General features: G+C 39.3%; 1 protein-coding gene across 3 annotated transcripts in view; it reads left to right on the top strand.

Annotated features, from left to right (window-relative positions):
• Window positions 1–870: 870 nt before the first annotated feature.
• The window catches only part of SLC7A2 (solute carrier family 7 member 2), a 43,377-nt gene continuing 21,857 nt past the window's right edge, over window positions 871–22,390 (top strand). For 2 of the 3 annotated variants that reach the window (XM_085223061.1, XM_085223059.1), the window contains exon 1: window positions 871–1,003. The gene's annotated coding sequence lies outside the window, so the exon portion shown is untranslated. Of the gene's footprint in view, window positions 1,004–19,576; window positions 19,705–22,390 lie in introns of those variants that run through there. The other variant, XM_085223060.1, reaches the window with a different exon arrangement.

The following is a 22,390-nucleotide window of genomic DNA, read 5'->3' as shown; positions in this document are numbered from 1 at the left end:
AAGATAGATTGTTTGCATAAGGTTCCTGCTGCAAGGATGCTCCTAATTGAATCATAGAATCACCAAGGTTGTAAAAGACCCCCAAGATCATCTAGTCCAACCATCTCACCTACCACCAGTATTTGCAGTAAGATGAGAACAGGTGTTTGGTGCTGCTCTCAGCAAAGCATCCCACAAAAGGATCTTGAAAAAGACCAGAGTCTTCAAATAAAGGACATACCAAACAACAACGGAGGGTTCCAAGACCCCCACCACAGAAAGACTGAGGATGTGTAAGGAAGTGGAACCCTATTTTAGTGATTTTGGGGGAAAATATTGAGTATGTATGTACTTTCCAGGAAAATCTTTATGTATGTAACAGAAGTAATGTTTGTAAGCTGAAGATCTCTTGCGCCAGCTGCACACATTAGGCAGAACAATCCCCCACGCATTGTGTGCTGTGATAAAGACTGCATGCAGTTTAATACCACATCGTCCATGAGGAGTCTCATTCAAATTGGAGTGGGCCCAGTGTCAGGGCAGGCACCCCTACACTGTCATCCATTTAAAACTGTGTGGGAAACATTGTTTCTGGAGGCAATTAACCCCCGCAGACAAGCTTCTAAGAGGCAGAAGTGCAAAGCATTCAGGGCGAAATAAGGTCGGAAAACACTGGTAAAGAACTAGAAAAGTGTTGGCGCTAAGCGTTCGAGGCGTGGGCACCCACCGGAGGTTGGCGGCGAGGGGCGCTCAGAAGGCCCAGAGGGACGCGGCCGGAAAGCCGCTCAGGGAGACCCCGGCTCCCCGCGGCGTCATTTCGCCGCTCGGCAGTGCGGGAAGAGGGAGGCGGCCTCCTGAGGGGAGAGGAGGAGGGAAGGGCGGGAAGGGGGGAGTAGGGCGGCCTCGCACGTGTAGGAAGGCCAGGCATGGAGGCTTTCTGCTTTCGGCCCTGGGAGCCCCGCCGCTAAGCCTATATCTCCAGCGCAGCCCTTCCCGCCGCCGCGAGGAGCCGTGCCCGGGTCCCGTAAGTGACGCCCTTCCTCCGCCTTTCCCTCCTCGGGAGCGGGCGGGCAGGCAGCACGGAGCCGTGCTGCTGGCGGTCTCCTCGCGAACGGGGTTGGGGGAGCGTCTATGCCAGGGACCTCTAGCCTGGCGGAGATGCGGGCACGAGGCAATCCTCGTCTCCGCCAGACGGGAGGCTCCCTTATGCGTGCGGAGGCGACGTGGCGCGAAAGGGAGACCAAGGGCTTTCTTACAGCTGCCTTTAAAGTCCACTGTGTCTGTGTGGTGGGTGGAGAGTGTATTTTTGCGGGTTCCTCCTGCCCTGTGTCACCTTCCCCACTTGGCTGCTTATGGCTGGGGGGGTGTGGGCTGTAAGACCTCGTGGCTACCTGAGGTGAAAAAGGTGGGGAAATCCCACTTCAAGGGAGAGCATGGGGGGAGTGTGGGTTTCTGCCAGTTGTAAAGCAGTTGTGAAATATAAGGTTCTGCTGGCTTTGCATGTTTAAATATAGAAATGTGATTTAAGCGTATGTAATCCAGTGGGTGACACTCCTGGCAGCTGGAGAAAGCTCATCTAGTGAAATAGTATTTGAAATATAATGTGTCTGAAGCAGTAGATCAAAACCCTCGATTTTAAAATATTGGTTATCACTTTTGATTTGTGATGCTGTTGGGTTGGTTGAGTGCTGTGGATCCGATGAAGGTCTTGCCTCAGAGGGAACTCCATTAAATCAGGGGAACAAAATCAGTGTTGGGGGATACCATGTGGCTTGGTTCTGACAGGGAGTGTACTGTCTACTGATTGCTGTGCCAGTGTTTAATGCTTCATTCCATCAAAAGCAACTCAGCTGTGAAGTTAAGAGATTTCCTGAAATTCGGCTGAGGGCTGTATCCTGTCGAGACTGAAGGTTTCAGGCTAACTTCACCATTCTGTTTCAGGTAGAATCACAGAATCATAGAATGGCTTGGGTTGAAAAGGACAACAATGATCATCAAGTTTCAACCCCCTTGCTATGTGCAGGGTTGCCAACCACCAGACCAGGCTGCCCAGAGCCCCATCCAGCCTGGCCTTGAATGCCTTTGGGGATGGGGCATCCACAACCTTCTTGGGCAACCTGTTCCAGCGTGTCACCACCCTCTGAGTGGGAAAAACTTCCTCCTAATATCTGACCTAAACCTCCCCTGTCTCAGTTTAAAACTACTTCGCCTTGTCCTATCACTATCCACCCTTGTAAACAGCCATTCCTCCTCCTGTTTATATGCTCCTTTCAAGTACTGGAAGGCTACAGTGAGGTCTCCCCGGAGTCTTCTCTTCTACAAGCTAAATAAGCCCAGTTCCCTCAACCTTTTCTCATCGGAGAAGTGCTCCAGCCCTCTAATCATCTTAGTGGCCCTCCTCTGGACGCATTCCAAGAGCTCCTTCCTGTACTGGGGGCCCCAGGCCTGGACACAGTACTCCAGATGGGGCCTCACAAGAGCCAAGTAGAGACGATCACCTCCCTCTCCCTGCTGGCCATCCCTTTTTTAATGCAGCCCAGAACACAGTTGGCCTTCCGGGCTGCAAGCGCACACTGCTGGCTCATGTCCAGCTTCTCGTCTACCAGGACCCCCAAGTCCTTCTCCGCAGGGCTGCTCTCAAGGAGATCTTCCCCCAGTTTGTATAAATAACTGGGATTGCCCCGACCCAAGTGCAGCCCCCTGCACTTGGCCTTACTGAACCTCATTAGGTTTTCATGGCGCACTTCTCCAGGCTGCCAGGTCCCTCTGTACATTAATACCCAACCAGTATTTATTTTAAAAGCTTTCAAGCCATTTCTCTTTGTATTCCTCCTTAATAAAACCAAAACAGAATACATTAGGAGGTGTTCAAATGTTTCGAAAATGGGGAATGTAAGACAAGGGATCACAGTATATAGAGCTTGTTTATATTGAAAGAAGCTGATGATAGTTTGTTTACCCTAGAAAGACAAAATAAATTCTATGAAAAGTTCATGTAGACATTGTGCAGATTCAGTACAAAGTGGATCTTGGATCTGAATTTGGATTACACAGTGTGGAAAATCTTTTGAATTCTGGCTTGCATTACCTACCTGCTCCTGTAAGCAGTTCATTGCTGTAGTTGGCTCCACTTGATACTAACCCTGTCTACACAATGCTTCTGAACCCACTGGGCTCTTGTATAGACAGAGACAGAAATAATGACACCCCGTAGATATGTAAGTCGCTATGACAATATATTTTTTTAATTACTCATTTTTAGCCTGTTAGTATCCATTGTGCTGAGGGCTATCCATGCATGGAGTAGTCTTTTGTCCATCTGATGTTATTTAAAAATAACTTGGGATTCTTTGAATTTGAATGAAGACTGGTCACTTTGTGAAGCTCAAATGCAATGAAGTTTTCCTCCTGAAAGTCAGTAAATTGGCTAGAGTAAAAATGACTTCAGTAAAAGATGTATGGAAATTTATGGAAAGGTAATATGAAGATTTAGTTCCTCCTTATATGCCTTGCTTGTTTTTTTGTTTTTGGTTTTGTTTTTTTAATTCAATTTTGCAGTAAACAGTGTTTAAAACAGAAGGAAATTAAGGAGAAGGAGCAAATGATTAAAAAAAAAAAAAGCTGAGCTAAATCTTATTCCCTAAGTTATCGTAGAGGTTTTAAGATGGTAAAGTTCTCTAAGCTTTGCTAGTATAGCTTTTGATCATTTTCATCCAAAGTGATCTGTAAGATTCATTTTGACATCTGCCCATTATAAGACAAGTATCATTCTGACAAATTAAAAAAAAAAAAAAAAGCACACAGGTTACTTTCTTTTGTTGCTGTTCTGTTTTTAACTCCCTTGCTCATAGGAGGACTTAATTCAGGGTAGAAGCTTTCAGGGGGTCTTTTATGTGGATAATAGTAAGTTGGATGTTAATTTAAAATATATTCTGTGTTGTTTTAGCAAGCTTCCAATTCTGTCTTTGACTTCTTGTTCCATTTTGATACTGACCTTATCAATTTTCTGCCATTTCTTCTTTTTCCTTCCACCAGGTTTTTCATCAATGACATGTTTGGAAAATATTCTATCAACTATAAACTTTTGCATAGAGAAGCCAGTGGAAATAAAACATCAGGACAGGCCTGGGAGTGGGGGACAGGAGGGAGTGATGAGAAGAGAAGCCAAGCAACAACAATAGCTGCTTCTGGTGTAGCAGCTTTGAATTCAGTAAAGTAGTGGGTCTTTCATTTTCCCTTTTTCCAGGGGAATAGTAGATGTTACAGTCAGTTTGTGATCAAACTCAGTGAATGGTATATGTACATCAATGAGAAACATCTGTGTAGATGAAGTGAATCAGGGAGAGGGAAGAGATTGTTGAGTATTGCAGTTTCTTGGCCTTAAATTTCTTTGCTTTCTTTCCAAAATTGTAAACTTTTGAGATCTTAGTTCTGGTATGTCCCAGACGGGTGAAGATCTCTTAATGCCATATTGCCAGAAATGTAGAAAACTTTGCATTGCCATTTGTATGCATATTTGTGACTATAAATAAGAACATCATTCACATTATTCACTCAGTTTTCTACATAGTAGAAAATTATTTTAGATGCTATTGAAATTATTAGAAAGCATGAAAAAAAAAGAAAAGGCGGTGTCATGTTTCTGTATCTGAAAATTCTATCTGAAAGTCCACCTTCCTAACACTTTTCCCATTTATCACTCTGCCTTTGTGCTCCTCCTTCACTGACACCATACAGTTCTGATCCTGTCGTGTCAATTCTTCAACCTTCTATGTATTGTCCAGTTGGGATAAGAATCTTGCTGTACGATTTAGTAGCCAAGTGATTTAGAATCAGTCCAGTGGCAAAGCTGCTGGAAGCAAATGGTTGAACTTTCAGATAATGACAAATGTGTACTCTGCAGGAAAATGCATTCATTTGAGTATCTGCCACTACAACTCCAGTGAGATTTATAAAGTTTACTAGTAAAAATGGGATCTTCTGGGATTTTTAAGTTTTATCACTGAGGACAGTCATCCGAGAGCCACGGTATTATCTTGCCTGATTTCAGTGGCGTAATTTAACCTAGTAGATGTGCTTTTAAGGAAGTGCACTGAATGTTGTCATTGTTTCCGCAAGTTCCTGCACAGAATTGCATAGATGTATAATAAGAGATTTCAGAATGTATTTTGGATATGGATGGAGAAATGTATTGCATGTTCTACACTATACAATAAGCAGCTAGCTCAAGGCATCTTGTAATACGTAGCTGGAGAAGAAAAGCATGATGGCCTTGAATAAAGCATTCTACTTGCAAAATGATTGATGCAGACTTTTAATGTCAAAATTTGATCTGGAGCAACTTTTTACACAGATGTCCTTTAGTTCCATCAGTCTCACTTAAGCTTGAACTCCAGTAAAAATAAGGGTGTGCAGTTTGGGGGTGTCTTAAAAGTGGAGTCTAGTGGCTGGTATTGGGTCTAAGTATACTGGATGCGAACAGGGGAGAGTTGCTGCTGGAACAGCATACAAAAAAGCTGTCATATGTGTATTTTACTTACCATGGCCATTAAGATTCTGCCCTAGACTGTGTAGGCTCCCACATATGTGTGTTGCTTCACGGAATTGCAGGGTTTGGAAGGGACCTCAAGAGAGCATTGAATCCAAATCCCCTGCTAAAGCAGGTACCCTAATACCCTACAATAGGTTGTGTGCATTTGTATGTCTATATGTGCATACCCACTATATGTTTCAAAGAATTAAGCATCAAACTAGAGTAGAATATTGGCATGGTTAAATTTAAGGATAGAGACCTTATATTTTATCTAACTTCTGCACCAAAACGTGTTATGAAATGACAGAATTCTTTATTAGTGCCTCAGTGGCTGCATACATCTGGTAAGTATAAGTTAACCAGTCACGCAGGAGAAGGGGAAAAAAAAAAAGAAAAAGAAAAAGGAAACAGTATATAAACTATCACATTGTTGTTCTGGAGTCCACAGAGTCCTTCCATTTGACTTTTTCAACCACCTTTTCCTATCAGAACTTGTAGTTAATATAGCTGATCCATAAAAACCTCCATGCAATTGCTAGAGAAAGGTAATGTCTGGTGCTTTGGTTCCCCAGGACAACTCATCAGAAATGCAGCAGAGTGAGCACAACAGCTGCTGTTTCTGATAAGTAATCAGAATGGGCAGTCAGTGTTGGTGAGCCACAGTCCACTGTGCCAGTAATGGCAATGTCTGTTTTGCCCCTATGATGTATTGCTGGTTTCATTAAATTAGCTCATTTCTGAAAATTGTTTTGCCATACGTACATAATACCAGAAAGAGATGGTCCCTGGAGATGTTCAAGAAATGTGTAGGTATGGTATTTGGGGACACGATTTAGTGGGCAATATTGGTGGTAGGTGGGCAGATGGGCTAGTTGATCTTAGAGGTGTTTTCCAACCTTAATGACTCATTCAGTTGTGTTGGTTGCTAGAATTATGGTGAGCTGTAGAAAGGTCTGTATCTGCTGTGGAAAGGTGTTGCACTGGCAAATTCCAAGTAAATAAGTTTTCCTTCCGGATCTTCTACAAGGCATTTAATTTCAAATAATTCATCAATTTTGAGATTAAACTGGAGGAGAAAAGAAACTGCACCAAATCATTTTACCATACTTTACTATTGTTTTCGTATATAATACACATCTCTTCATCTGTGCTTTTTGCTTTTTCAGAATAAAATGCTGTTTTCTGAGAAACATATGGAATAAATATATTTTTGCTGTAAAGTACGTTCTTCTTTATATTACTTTGTTTGGGGATGGGAGGTTGGGTTCAATACAGGCTGATCTTTACTTTCATTGCTCTGAAAACAATGAGCTGGTGGATAACCTGTTTTGTAGCTGTGTGAATTCATGTAGCTAATCCCTGGTCCTAGACCATTTTGTTTGAAGTTAGTTATTTCTATGTTTGAAGTTTGATTGCAAGCTGTTTGACAAGATGAGAAAGTGACTGTGTTTATTTTATTTGTGCAGTACCATGTGCATTGTGGTTATGGAATAAATAATAATTTAAAAGGAATTTAGAAGGAAGGGATTATTTATTGTCCTTTCTTCAGTTTCATTAGATTGAGAAACATCTCCATACTGGTTAAAGAAAATGTAGCATTTGGATATTGTGAAGATATCTGATTACTCCCACGAGGACTTAAATTAATTCCTTTCAATTTGGTGTTTATGCACGATTTGTTATAATACAGATTTTATTTTGCTCTTGCGTATTTTTGGACCATCATGCAATTGAGAGAAAACAATAGGATGTGACTTGTCATGAAGTGCTTTCAGCACTGTAAGTTAGGTGAAAAGGCTTGTGGAAATATAGAATTAGTATGAATGTGTGGTTCCTTTCAAAGGTACGCTATTTTGGTGGGCTTTTTAGGAGAAGGAATTTAGATAACTAAGCTGTATTTTTGATCCTCATCAAGTTAGTCTAAATTGTTTAATGGTTTCAAGTGAGTATCTGCACGTTGTTGGTAGCAGCACTTAATTACACTCTTCTGCTGCGAGGATGTAAAGAGGGGGAAGGTCTTTCAAGGGTGTTACTGAAGAACTGCGTGTCATGAAACATCAGTTCTATTGTGTGGAAATTGAAGGCTAGAAAAAATTCTTATAGCTTTTTGCAGTACTTGTTACAGAGTATTAAATTGTATGTTCTGCAGTTGTTTTTTGTCCACAACAATGTCTTTAGAAACTTTGGAAACAAGAGATATATTATACCTGAGCATTACTTTCCAAACTGTATCTGTTTCTTTATGTAGACTTGGCAAGGGGCATTGGGAAGTTAGGGGAAAGGAGGTGGAACAAGGTTTCTGCAAGTGGAATAAGGCTTTCTCCTGTTCCATAGGGAAGTGTTGGGTTTGGAGTTACCTTCTGGCCTGTTTGTGCAAATTACTTTCATGGCTTTTTCCTTTACATCAACCAAGGCCTGCAGAGACTCCTTTATATTTTTAAGATGAGAAGTTTTCAGGAATTAAAATATACATGTTTGTACATAATTTGGGAAGAAAAAAAAAAGAAAGCAGCAATCTTTCTCCTAATTTGTCCCATGAAGTTGCAACTTTTGTTACAATGGTAGAGCTTGATCTTGAAAAATACCATGTGTACCATATAGTAGCAAGTTATTCTTGCTATGAGACTGTCTGGTAGAATGACTGTCTTCCAGCAGCAAGGTACTGTCTGTTTTTTTGCACAGTGGAAATGGAAGTAACTGGGGGACAGATCAGCCCTGTAACATGCTTTTACTAAATGAAAGAAATCTGTTCTAATTGTTTCAACATTTATTCTTAGTCAGACACTGCTTCTGAGTATCCAGTCCAGAATTGTTTGCAAGCTCCCATGCATTATCCAACTACTAGAAATATTTTATGAGACTATTTTAATTTATTAGATGCATAGGTCTAATTCTGAGTTAATGAGTTTCAACATCAGACTTAATAACCCAATTTTAAATCTAATTGTCCAGATATAAACTTTTATAAGCCTCCCAGAAAGTCTGTAGTAGTCTTTAAAGCCTTCTATGGTGTTTAATTGCCTGTGTACTTCACTTCATTAGTTGTCTAAGTAAATAACTTTGATTTGTATTAAATTTAAGATTTTTTTTTTTTTTTTCTGTTTGACTGTTTTTCTGTCCTGTGTGGTAACAGATGGGTTGCACTTAGTTCAGTGAACCAGATGCAAAAAGAGCAGAATTTGCAGTAAAATAATGTTGATGTTGTGTTTTCACCCACACACAATCAATTAAGTCAACTTTCTGATATGTAAGGCGAACTTTTACACAATTTTGTTGTTACTAATTAGAATGTATCCACTATGCTCTGGGAAACAGGTAGCTTTCTCCATCTTGATGTGCTCACAGGTCTAGTTTGTGCATTTCTTTCTGAAGCAGTGTCAGCATAAGCAGCTCCTGTGTTCTGCTCCAGGCTGCTATCTTTTGTTCCTGCTTCGATAACCACCCCTCTGTGCCTGCACAGTTGTTTGTGATACTGTGCAATAAACTGGGTTAAGAAAGGTTTTGGTTTTTTTTTTTCCTTGAGATAATTTTGATTAAGGATCAGTTCCCTCTTCCATTTTATCATGTGACCACATACATGGCTGCGCTCTACCATCCAACTATGGATGCAGAGAAGAGACTAAGCAGTAGAAACTGCTTAAATTGTGCTGCTACTACAAGAAAGTACTGAATATGCTCTACACAGCTGTATAACATAGAATAATTTATCTTCTCTGGTTTCCTTCCTTTTTTCTTTTTCTTTCTTTCATTTTTTTTTTTTTAATCTGGAGGAAGCATTAACTGCAAACTTTTGGTCACAGGAATGTTTTATCCCTCAAAATTCAGAATTAAGTTTGGGCATTTAGAATCATACTTCTGTGGAGTCCAATTCCATAGTTTAATTCCTTTGGATAGGAGCTAGAAGAAGTAATGCATTTTAATCAAGAAGATGGCACTCACCAAATGCATCTTTGCTGGTACTGTCTTTTTTATTTTTAGTGTCTGGAAGGAAACTTGAAAATCTGAGAAAATAAGATTGCATTTTGTATTTTGACTTCTGCTGCGTACAGTGAGACAGGACTCTGAAAATACACAGCAGGATACTATGCAACACTGAATTTCTCAACTTTGCTGAATGCAAACCCTTGGAAAGATCATCTGAATTGAGAGGGAAAACCAGTTGTTTGTAGGGCGGCTTCTTTCTAAGGAGACAAGCTTGCAAGGGTTGTACACGGATTCTTCACTTGATGGTAAACAAACCTCTTGAAAAGTTCACCAAAAGTCTGAAGAACACCACCAGCAGCAGTGTATAACAACTTTTTCACAGTGCTGCTTCCGTGAAGTGGTGTTCTTGTAGACAACTGACATGACTGCTGGCTTGAAAATGAATATTTGCATTTCTCCTGGAATCTTGGCAAGCAGGATTTCAAGTAAAACAACAAAAATCTCTCCACATAACACAACTTGTCCAAGTTTGTGAATTGGAAATCCTATAGAAGCCATCTGCCTGGATGTAGAATTTGGTCAGCCAAGGAGATTGTGTCAGGCTGCATATTTTACCACAAACTCCTATCCTAGGGGCCCAGAAGATGTCCCATCTGAAATACTGAAGTCCTTGACATTAATTTTTTTTGTGACTGATGCAGTTCTGATGGAGTTCATTTGGCTTCATTCAATGCTGTGTCCCAGGTTGATTACTGGGCAGAAAGGAAAGATAAGTTCTTGAGTACATACTCTGAGGTAGGAGCCATCACAAGAAACATATCTTCCAGCCTCTGGAGGCCAAGTTTGTCATTGTACCAGCCTTCAAAAAGTGGAGAATTGGGGCTTACTACAGAGCAAAGCTCTATAGCTGTTGAAATCCTACCCAACTCTGCAAAATGAGAAGCAGACTGTACCATACATTCAAACTGGTATTTCAGAGTACATCCCCACACCCAGATGTATAGAGAGCAGCAGCTGACTATCCTAGTCAGAAAAAAATGAAAATCACAAAAAAGCTTTGTCCCATCCTTCATTGATTCTTTTACTGGGTTTTGTTACTGATTTGAACATTTAGAGAGGTTTGTTCTTTTTTGTACATATTATTGAAGATTGTATCAGAAATGTGGATCTGAACCTTCTGCCACTTCTGGAATCTTTCTCATTACTTAAGCTAGTATGCTAGCCTTATATTGTGTTCTAGACTATGAAAATTTCAACAATGCCATGCAGCAGAATTCTACTTATAAAAGATGACAGAAAGGGCCTTTTTAGTAGTGGTAGAATCACAAAATGGTTTGGGTAAAAGGGACTCTGTTACAAATTAGCAAGCAAGTCATCATCCAAAGAAAAACAATCCAAAGAATAACCAGAGGGCTGTTGTTGTACAGCAGTGGGAGTGTGACCTCTCTCTCTGTGACTTGATGCTTGTACAGTATAACAGTGAGCTTTTGGATGATAGGAGGAAGGCGGTGCCTGGATGCCTGCCTCGGCCTATTTGCTGTGCTTGGATAAGCAAATGACATGTTTTAAAACATTTGAACAAAGGTGTACAGCAGTAGTATGAAATTTATATCAAGAAGGAAATGGGAGGTATCTACTTCTAGACTGGTTGGAGTGTGTTAGGCACTGTTGTGGAGCACGTGTTCCAATTTCCTTTGCTCCAGAAGGAAGGTTCACTGTTGTGCCACAGAATGGGACAAACTGCAATGAATGGCCATGAGTACTAAAAGAATATCTTTGAAAATATGCATCTGATCTGGACAAAAGCAGAGTGTATATATACCAGGGATAACTTGGCTCTGCCTATACCTGCTGCAGTCAGATCACTTCACTGATTGTGATATAAATACGGTTTCACTTGTACATGCCTCTGTTCTTTCTGATTCCATTTCAAACCTAATCTCGGTTCTTAGTTCTTCATCTAGTCCTGATCCAAATGTGTCTCACTGCTGCTTTCTAAGTTCTGGGGCTGATGGACTTATTCTTTGTTGATGGGAATGGTAGGAAGTAAAAGCAAGATTCTAGCACTGTTTGATTACCTATCTCTGTTTATCTTGGCAGTAGCCCATCAAAAATGAGCAAAGTACGGCACTGTAAAGTCTAAGACAATAAAAACTCTTCTAGTGGAGTGCTCTTGATGTGTATGAGTGCTCTAATGAAATGTAGTACTCAAAGAGGAGAACTTCCTATTCTAGACTGACTGCCCACCTTCAACTGATGGAGCATTGTCAAAAACAAAGCATAAAGTTATTTTTTTTATGGATTGCATTTGCTGTGTAATGCAAAACGTTGGATCTGCGTAACCTAGAAAGCTCCAAAGAAAGAACCCTTTAAGAATTTAGGTAGGGAGCAATCCTATTGAGTTCTTCTTTGGCAGGAAGTTGACTAAAAGTATTTCTGCAGGAAGCAGTCAGCCAAACTTGAACTGCAAGGCAAAGAAATCCAGTTCCTGGCCTGAATCAACTGAGCGATATTTGAAAGGCAAACTTTACAAACTGTTTTCATTCTTGTTTGAATGTGCTTATAACAATGGCTGTACTGGAGCTGACAGTTGGGAAAATGGATGACACATCACTAGGAAGACATGCAGCCACCATCCCACATACTTCACTTGTATTTGGTTGTTTTTCCTCTGCCTTTCTCATACTGTTGGTTTTTCTCAGATTAAGCTTTTGGGCTGGCCTTGATTGTGAGCTGGGTGTTACTGCAGGATGAATAATTGCAGTCATATTTTTAATATTAGCACAGCTGAAAAGCTTTTTGTTTTACTAAAAAGTGTGTTTATGGAAACAATTTTTGCCATGTGGGTGCAATCTGTTTTAAATTCAAGAACTTTTATAACAAAGCTCATAATTTTGAAGGATTTCAAGCTTTTGATTATGTAACTGAATTTTTGGATCAGGGATAAGGAATTATTATTATTATTATTTTTTTTTAAAGAAAGAAGATGACTCTTTCACTCTTCCTTCCTCTCCTGCTCTGGAGCTTAAACAGCTTGGCAGTGGTATTTGAACGTGATTCCAGTTAAACCAGTTTTGAAACACAGTTCCAGGCCAGAATGGAGTAAGGCCAAAGTATGCTAAAACTAAGTTTGAAAACTTAATTTGAAGCTAAAATTGTAGCTGTAGTGAGAGAGACCAATGTTGAACTCAGATGAAATGTTTGTTTCTTCCCTCTCCTCCTTTTTCTCCTCTCTTCAGTTAGGCAAGCTGTGTGATGCTGCTGGAAGCTGCCTCTGACTTTTCATGAATCTCACAACTTTTCTGCCCCAATCTCAGTTGCAGTTACATCACTCTTTGAGGAGTAGCTGACTTTTAAATTGTATTATTTTAGCTGAAAATCCACTTACCTTAATAATTAGCTTGTGTGGAGTCTATAGCACTGCAGATATCTGACTTTTTTTTTTTTTTTTGCTGTGCCATTTCTGGTAAAGCAGTTGAATCAAAGGCTGTTTCTATCTCCCTTGGAACCTAGTGTTGTACAAACAGCTATTTTCAACTGATTTACTTTGTCTGCTGTTGACTTTAGAAGTACCATTTGCAGTTTGAAAGGATGACTGCAGGATATTATTTTTCAAGTCTGAGTAAAAGTGACTGTGCATCTTTTTTTTCCCACAGTTAAAATGTCTAGACTTTTCTGAACCTTTGTAAAGCTGTTATCCAGACAAATTAGTTCCATGAATTTGAACCACATCAACCTCAAGAATTATCCAAATAACTGGGGTCACCAAGTCATTTTACTTTTAGCTATAATACAAAACACTGCTAGTAATCTGAAAAGCTGACAGATATGAAAAAAAAAAATTACTCATCAGCTACAATCTTTTTTTTTTTTCTTCTTTTTCTTTTTTTTTTCTTCTTTTTTTCTTTTAGGATAGTTTTCAGTTTATTTGAGTGTTGAGATATTTCCTAGCAGAATGGGTAAAATAATTCAGGTTGTCTTTGTGCATCAATATTAATAAGCATAGATGCCATGAGGAATCCTTTGTGGCTGAAGTCTGAAGCCAAACATACGAGTAACAGTCATTGTAATCCCCAATTATATTTTTGGGAGATGTCCAGTTAATTTGAGGGACTATCATGCTCCAAACTGCCAGTAGCTTCTCTTTAGATATTTTGTACTGTTTCAGAATTTGTACCAATACCAAAATTAACTCTTCCATATCCTAGGCTCTTCATCTAGGTTTGTGTATGCTTCCGAATGGCCTTTTATCCAGCATGTACTTGTTTTTATGCTGTCTTTGTATGCCATATACTTAGTCTGATAAACTTTAAAGAAAGAAATCCTCTGAACACTTATCACGTTCACTTGAAAGACGTCTATGTACTCTTTTACCCAGGCTTCTCCGAATGTGCTTTGGTTTAGATCCAGACAGTCAAGCCTGTGAACATTATTTTTGTTTGATCTTCTGGTCCTTTGTGGGAGAAAGGGGAGAAAATAAAGTAGCATGAATAAACCATGATAAGCTGTTTCAGAAAGAGTCAGACTCATTGTTTTATCAATTTCCCCAGCTGAATGTTAGCTTTCAAGCTTTGAACCTGCTAACAGAACACAACTGTCATCGTATGAAATAGCTTTCTGGGATGTTTTTTCTGTTTGTTTTCAGGGCCAACCTTACAGAACTTTAGGAACAGGTAGAATGAAAGACAATTGGAAATTACTTCAACTCTTGAAGGGGTCATGAGATTGTCATCACATCACTGATCCCAGTGTGTATTTTACAGTTGAACACCTCTGTGCTTTTTCAGTGGTGTTTTCTGAGATCTATGTGTAGGTCGTGACAAAATTTCAAATGGCACGCACACATACAGCTATCACAGCAGAGAGCAAAGTTGTATTTTAAAAAGAAACAAACACAGTGGAGTCCTTATTCATAAAGACTAGCTGTCTTTGATCTCTTTGATCTCTGAGCTCATTTTTCTCCCATTCCCAAGTTTTGGTTTAACAACTATCACCATTTCTATATGAAACATTGCAGTCCAGTGGTAAGCCAACTGTTGTCTTTTGGAGGGAAAGTAAGTTTTTCAGCTGTGAACAATTCACCCACTTACTTCTGCCTGAACTAAAACATCCTTTTAAACTTACTGGTAGTATTCCCAGCTGTTGATTAGTTGTCTGCAGTTTGTGGTAGGTTTTGTAATTCCCATCAGAAAACCCATCTTTTTAAGAGCGGTTTTGAAGATAATGTAACAGTTCTATTACTTTAGATATTGTATTCATTTCTCTTTATGATTGTAAGGAATTTCAGAGAAAGTGAAACATGCCTTGTGAAGTTTTATCTCTACTGCTTAGAAGATTACAAAGTTTATATTCAGCTATACTTACTAGAGTAAGTGAGTTGACTCAGAAAAACCCACAAGCTTATCTCAGAACTGTTGTGGTTGGAAGGGACCTCTAGTGATCATCGAGTCCAACCCCCCTGCAAAGCAGGCTCCCTAAAGTGGACTGCACAGATAGGTGTCCAGGTGGGTCTTGGATATCTCCAGAGAAGGAAACTCCAAAACCTCCCTGGGCAGCCTGTTCCAGTGCTCTATCACCCTTACTGTGAATTCTGTCAACATCCAGTTCATGTCTAAGGATCATAAGTGTGAGTTAGGATGGCTGGTAGTGCTGCTGGTTTCACTTGAGCTAAAAACTCTACTGTCATTCAGAGGGAATGTAAATGCAAATGCTGTGCTACACAAGAAGAAGTCATCTGTGACAGGTTTTTATAAGTAGCTGAAAAATATCAAATTTCATTAATTTTGTAATCTTCTATATGTGCAGGCTTTGGGAATAGATCCATGACTAAATCAGTAGAAGAAGCCAAATAGTTCTAAGTAGATCTTATGGCATATCTTCAAGGTTAATTTTTGTCTCTTGCTCTAGCTGGAAATTCTGCTGTGCATGGAACTATAGCACCAGAAGACATGAAATATCTTTAGTATAACTTCCTAGATCATTGCATTTCAAATAGCAACCTGTTTGCTGGATTTGGCTCTTTAGAACTGAGTCCGTGCTGGGCACTTTCTTCTCCTGAGGTGAGAAAGGAATGGTTTGTGGCTAGATCCTTCTTCTACACCGACACTTTGAACTCAAGTTCCTGTCATTGCCACCAGAGTTCATGAGAAATCAAGGGAGGAGGACAAAATTATTCCTAATTGTGATCCAGCCATAACAACAGTGGCTGGGCCACCCAGAAATAAGCCATCCTTTTGGATAGTAGATGCTGAAAAACAATCCAAAAAATACCGTGGTCTGCACTCAGACACACACATGTAACACACACGCACATGAACACACATACAATATTTAGAAAGAAAGAAAAAAATCTCCTTAGTGATAACTAGGCAAGTTATCTGCAGTGTCTGGAGATTGTGGGGCCCGATTTTTTTGCCTGTTTTTTTTTTGTTTGTTTGTTTTTGTTTGTTTGTTTTTCGTTTGTTTGTTTTTAAGCACATAGAATCTCCAGATTAGAATAGAATCTAGTTTTTTATGGAATTTTCCCTCTGATTTATTCACACCATGGCTGGAGATGAGGCTATTTTTTTTTCCTGTACATTTATAAGAAGTATGTGAGAAGTAGAAGAAGAAGTAGAAACAAATAAGGGCAGTAGTATCTTTTTTCACCTCAATCGATGGATAATAAAAAAGATGAAAGAGGTGAACATTTTGTTAAGGAACAAATATGAGATAATTTTCTAACTAAATATGCTTTATTTTTTTCTTGGCTGATGGTCAGTACTTGTTAGTCAGAGAGGCAAATCTGAGGGAATTCATAATTATCTGTGTGACATCCTTTGGTCAGAGATTGGGCATGCCTTTCAGATTCATCAAAAGTGGCCAGGGAAGAAAGTGATGAAGGGGGGGGAGATCATATTAAAAGTTTATTGAGATGATCTGTGTTCACTGTGAGTAGAATTAAAAGTCATAAACTTATAGAATATTCCCAAGGCTCAGAAGAGAAAAAATTGAAAAACTGGATTTCACCAGATCTCCATGTGGGAGAGAAGATGAGCTGTCCCTGCAGTTAGTGATGAAAATAGTAAATAAAACAACAACTTTCTTATCATTTCTGCAGACATTTTCCAGCATAGGAAATTATTGCTAATGTGATACCTCTGGAAATTTCTAATTGAGAGATCTTAAAATAAAATCCAAATATTCCCTCAACAATAAAAAATCAAAATAAACTGAGAAAGAGATTATGTATTCTTAAAGATTCTGTATAAAAATATGTATACACAATCATAAAAGGACTGGACAATTAATTTGTAGTTGGTTAATTCAAATAATAAGAAAATAATGTGCTTGTTATCTGCTTAAGTTTCCATAATAAACAAATGTACATGCTCACTAGTTTGTTACTACACATTTGGCATTTATCTTGGAGTGATGTCATAAATGGATTTTTAAGTTTCTTTGCTTCGATTTGAGATGGTGTGAGTTCCACGAGCCTCATGAAAAAGTAGAATACAACAGTATTCAGTAACTTACATCTCAAAAAATGTTCAATGCCTTAGTATTTTGGATTCTGGTCAGTCTTGCTTCTGTATGTGCAAGAGAAACATTCTCAGTAAAGTCTTAGAAGTCTATGTCACTAGATGCTTTTTAGCAGAGGTTTAATCTGCTATGGATAAGATATGCCTCTAATGGGAGAACACTGCAGTAAGTGGGAATCAAGAAAGGCAGCAACTGGGCATTTTAAAACCACTAGAAGAATCTCAGAAGTTTCTGGGAGATTGATTTAGCATTTTTAAAACTTGTATGAATTAATACTCCAGAAATTTAATGAATTTCCTTAAAGCATCCTGTGGAAGCAGTTGTCCATGTAGACACCTGTGACTGAGAGGCTTGAATTCCTAAATATGGGTCATCCCAGCAGGTAACATCCAAATGCTGTCTACTTTATTATTTTGACACAGAAAAGATGCCTGCCGGAACTTCATGAATCCTTTTACAAATTCTAATACATCTTCTCATATCCTGCAGGAGCTGCATGATTTGTAAAAACCATGTCATGTTGTTCTTTTCTCGGGAATATCAGAACTCACCTTTGTTACAGTTGGCTCCAAAGTCCCGACTTTCAAGGCGAAGTAGCAGGCTCTATTTGAAATTTCTATTTGAGGGATTGTAATGGTTTACTTAGAGCCCAGTCCTGCCAGCACTTTTGTTCATGTTTAACTTCCACACATTATGAGTAGTCATATGGGCAAGCACATGGATATGCTTTTGCCGAACTAACACCTCCAGTTATGTAAGAAGGCATGGCTGTTTGGCCTGAAGCTGTGAGGCTGTATCTGTGAGACAAGTCAGAGACAACAGCAGAGCAGCTTTTAACCAGGCATAGTTTGTCATTTGGACTCCTACAGTGTTTTGATTTAGTCAGTGCAAGAGTTTCTTTTCACAAATGAATTGGAATTATTATTATTTTAATCCCTTGGCATACATTTCTGCATAAATCTCTGACATTAACTTCATATTGTTTTGACACCAGAAGAGAAAGTCCTAAAAGAGCCTTCTGTTGGAAAATAAAATAGTTCTCTCTTTCAGTTCATTCCTTCTATTGTGGTCAGCTGATGCATAGCAAGAAGAGAATTTCTAAGCGAATTCTTTATGGCAAGAATCTGCTGCAGAAACCCTAGGGACACAAGTCGGAGAAATGTTGGATGAGGCACTTTGGATGAATGCAAGAGTGATATATTTGCTAAGGAGCAGAAAATGCCAGGACCAAAACTCCCCAAAGCCAGAACTAAAGTCATGTTGTAATGTTGTTGGTCAGAATACTGTATCTATAGGGTTTGTCTGCATTAGCAGATAAATTAGCTTCTGGCTTGTCCCTAGCTTGTGGTCTTCCAGTGTAAGGGATGAGGTGGCTGGAATGGAGGTCAACATGAGGAAAAACATGAGTACTGATATTGCTGCAGCTTCCATGAACAAGACCTTTTCTACCTACATTTTTTAGCACTTTAAGAAAGGAGTAGCCTTGGATAATGTAAGAAATGGCACCCTCTTTTTGGAGATGTATATCTTTGGAGGTAGGAGAGATAAGGAAAGGTTGTCCTGTCCCTTACATTTAACCACAGGAAGTAGGACATTTCATGGGAAAAGAATATGAGCCCTTCACACTCCTTCAGCAGGGGCAGATTTACACTCAGGGAAGAGTGAAAGCTGGGAGCAAGTCGCAGGGGCTGACACAGTATATACATTTTCTTTTCTCTATATTTTTATGGCAAAGATTTTTAAATGATGAGGAATTTAGAGACTTTCTTTGCAAGACTTGTCATTTCAGTGTTCTCTGAACAAAAAGAAATACTGAAACATAAATATTTAAAGACAAACAATATACTGTGAATAATATTGACTGGAAATCATACTACCTGTTTGGGGTATGGTTATCTGCCACTTGAAGTAGTAAAAATACTGCTGTGTGTTATCCTTGGAGTTTACTTTATTATGGAAGGTAATTTTTAAGAAAGTAGGATTATTTATTGATTGTGTCACAGGAATATCTGGACTATTCTAATTTCATCATTTTTACATTTCAAGCCATATAAAGGAGAAGAAGCTATACAGTGTGTGTCCTGGGTCAGCAGAACGGTCTCTAACCAGGCTCTGTAAACAGAGACTCTTCTGTCTTGTTTCTAATCACAGTAATAGTTTTCAGATTAATGATGTTCTTCTAAAATACACTCAGCAAAAGCTATTTCCATGCTTCACTGTTGGATTCAGGTCTCAAAGCATTACAGAGTGTTGCTCAAAGTGTTCAACAGACTTCAAAGTCAAATTATTTGTAACGAGAGCAGCAAATGCGAAAGCTTTTTTCACGGTGGGGGACAAAGTAACACATCCCCATTTTTCTTGTCATTCAGGGTATTTAAAAAGAGTCCCTTGGGGATGCATGGGGGGTACCTTCACAACCGCGTGTGCTTTGTATGTAGGGAGATAGGTGTGTTTCAGGGGAGAAAACTGCGTCCTCATGACGTTACAATGTTGAGAAAGTGGATACGGTTCATCTGAACAGCAGCAAGACTTTCTCCCTCCCTGCCTACACTGGGCAAATCACTCACCAGCTCCCAGCCTCCAATCACCTGGGGCTGCAGAGCCTCCACCTCCTTCACAGCAGCTCACACACCACATTTAGTTTGCTTTATCACATATTTCAGTAAAATCACATATTTAGGACTACAGAAGTTCAGGACTGGGCAAGAGAAGCAGAAAATTGTCTAGCAGAAGTTGCTCTGTATAAGGTTTGTAATGCTGAAAGAAGCAATCTGAAAACATGCTTATCATATGCTTATCATATGAAACATTGCCTGTTAACATATGTGCTTTCTGAATAGCAATACCTGTGCTATTTGGTATTAAATTTAGCGTACTTTACATTGTTGTTATGTCTTTGAGTGCAAATTAGTGTCTTATATGTGATTTATGTCTTCCTTCTCAGTCTGAAATCTGTTCCTACTTTTGGATGATAAATCTTTCATTTTCCATTTATGCATATTCTGTTACAGATGCTGCTTCCCAATTTTAGGGCCTTATGAATTATTTAGATAGACTACTTTAAATATTCAAAGACAATAGAAATTCTTTTATTGTCTTGGGCACAAAGTCAACTTCTAGGACATCAAAAAGTTGCAGCTGCAGTCGAATCATAGATTGTAGACATGCTTTTTGACTTTTTTTTACTTTCATATTTTATTACACCGGATCTAAGCAATGCAACACTGCAACTTTGAATAAGGTCTTGCAATAATAAATGTTGCAAACAATTTTTTCTGCTAAATTCTACAGATGGAATACAACTGGCACAACTTACAGGTTTTTGCAGGAAACTGAGGCTGAAGAAAGATTCTGAATTAATCTACGTATTTATTTTTCTGCAGTTCGAGAATGTTACAGACAAGCTAGGATATTTGCTTCATCATTTATGTGCTATTTAAAGTGTTAAACTACTGCACCTAACACTTACCATATGTTATAGTATATAATAGGAAATTAACAATATAAATTAGAAGTAAATCATCTTTAAATTACTTTTGCTTAAGGAATCTTTACATATACATAACAATCAACTTTCAGAGGTATTATATGGCTTTATAATACTTGTTTGTAGGAGAATGTTTACCTTTTTAATTAGAATCTTTAACGGAAATTTTTGTACAAATATTGGTTTGCAGCAGCAGTGCAGTGGTAATTTAATCAAAAGCTTTTTTTTTTTTTCCATCTGAAGCTTGGATTTGATATGTACTGACTTAACTCACTTATTTAGCGTAATTAAAATGTTATTTTTGAATGAAAGTTTGGTACAGCACACACTGACTTTATACAGTCAGGCAGTTACTTTTATGCTCTATTATTATCCACCTATTTGTGTTTTGTTTTGGAGTAGAAAGTTGATAGTTTGTGTAGGTTTTACAGACTGTGAAGTATCCAGTGCAGTTTTAAAGACAAATGGAAACTTTTTAGATGGACACTTTGCCCTTGCACCGTGTTTGTAGATAAAACTTTTTTTAGACCAAACTTGTGCTGCTAGAACAGCCTAGCACCAGATGGCTGTTAAATGTTCCTGATCATCTGTCTATCCAATTGAGTTCATACCAGGTATGAATTGTATGACTGGACTCAACTGCTTGGGATTGCATTCAGATGAGAAGTGATAAGGTAAATTATCGCTTTATAGCCAGGAGTTCTGTGATCAGGAAAGACTGAAATTAAGAAGCTGGTTCTGTCAGCAGCTACTGTAGAGAGAAACAAACAAGATAATAAAGAGTGAAAGGGATAGGATAAGAATCTCTGGTTATTCACGTACTCCAACAAGTACTGTCTGTGTCCATGAGACATGAAGAAGCTTTCCATTTTTTCTCGTGTTAGATCTATCCAATTTCCCTTCCCTTCCCTTGTCAAAACAAGGTCCCCCTGTCCTGTTGATTTCTTTGTTGTAATGCAGTTAAAAGAGAAAAACTGTAAGCTGTGACACAAACAGCTGTGGACTTCTTTCTAGGAATGTATCTGGGGAAGAGAGAGGCTTGAATGTGGACTCAGCATTGATCTTCAAATCTCAGGCAATTGAACCGGGGTCTCCTTTTTTCGGAGGACTGTTGAAGACATTTTCTGTGTTACAGAGTAATCTGTAGCAAAAGAAAAACTTAATCCAGGAAAGGTTTCAGGAGTGCAGTGACCCAGAGTGAGCAGAGTCTGGAGCTGCCATCTCAGTTTGCTTCAAACAAAGGCATCTTGCCAAGGTCAGTGACGAATGGACTTCATAGATGTTTGCTTGTGACAAATGTCTCTGGCACAGATTTGAACAGGAGAAGAAATTGGATCTGCTTTTAGTCTTAATAGGTATCTTACTAGAGATAAATGCCTGTAAGCATCAAGCTGAAGCTGTGAGGAAGCCTCTGAGAAGAGTCAGAGCTGCTCAGCTTTGTGGAGACAGGCCTGAGGGGCCCGGCTGGAATTGGTGGCAGCAGGGGTAAAGAGGTTGCAGAGGCCCCAACATGTTTTCAATGCAGCAGGATTAAGGTACTTTCTGAGCCTGGCTGCAGTCAGTGTGAGGTTGTCCAGGACAATGCTGCCACCAAAAGGCACTCCCAGCCATTGCTTTCTTGCTTCTTCTGTAGGTTAGTGGCTGAGCTTGAGGTGTTTTTAGCTGCAGTGCTGTGGTGAGATGTGCTTGTTCAGTAGCATATGTCCTTAGGGGCCCAGCTTATTCTTCCAAAGCAGGTAATGTACATTGTTACAGGAGACACCTTAGATGAATCACTTGCCAGTGATTTCTGAAGGCACTTTGTTACCACCTGTGCCATTTAGGCCTGTGTGGAGACCAAATAATCTCATCAGTTCTTCAGATATGAAGTGATCTGTACTGGACTCTTCCATTGTCTCATCCAAAACCGAATGAGGCCATGTCTGAGGTAGTGCTCTGTGCTTGGG

This window comes from Meleagris gallopavo, chromosome 4 (assembly GCF_905368555.1).
Source record: "Meleagris gallopavo chromosome 4, MGAL_WU_HG_1.1, whole genome shotgun sequence".
NCBI classification, from domain to species: domain Eukaryota; kingdom Metazoa; phylum Chordata; class Aves; order Galliformes; family Phasianidae; genus Meleagris; species Meleagris gallopavo.
Note: the sequence above shows the minus strand (reverse complement) of the source record. Positions and strands in the feature narration are given on the sequence as shown.